Source organism: Phlebotomus papatasi, chromosome 1 (assembly GCF_024763615.1).
Source record: "Phlebotomus papatasi isolate M1 chromosome 1, Ppap_2.1, whole genome shotgun sequence".
NCBI lineage: Eukaryota > Metazoa > Arthropoda > Insecta > Diptera > Psychodidae > Phlebotomus > Phlebotomus papatasi.
The window spans coordinates 36,789,912-36,790,299 of record NC_077222.1 but is presented as its reverse complement, the minus strand read 5'-3'; positions in this window follow the sequence as shown (position 1 = coordinate 36,790,299).

Below are 388 nucleotides of genomic sequence, written 5' to 3'. Positions count from 1 at the left end.
GAAGCTCTAACCAGAGATTTTGGGTCTCAGTGAGTCTCCCCCATTTTTAACATGCGTCTGTTAGTGTGGTGGATTTTTTTCACCATTATACACATTTTTGTATTGGGCTAAAATAAGCGAATTTATTCACAAAGTGGCGATCAGTGACGTTGGTTAGTCTGTGAATGTTTCCACTGGAATACACACTGGATGAATATTCCAATGAAGGAGAATGGAAGAAGAGGTTTCTTAGTCACTGTGTCAAATGATACGAAGGCACGCAATTTTTGACCAGCAATCTGAGGAAGATAAATGTGCAAGTTATTTTTATAACTATCAGTGATTTCTCAAAAATTACAAATACTGCTCTTAAGTCATCTTGATCGAGCTCATATCCACAGGATTCGTG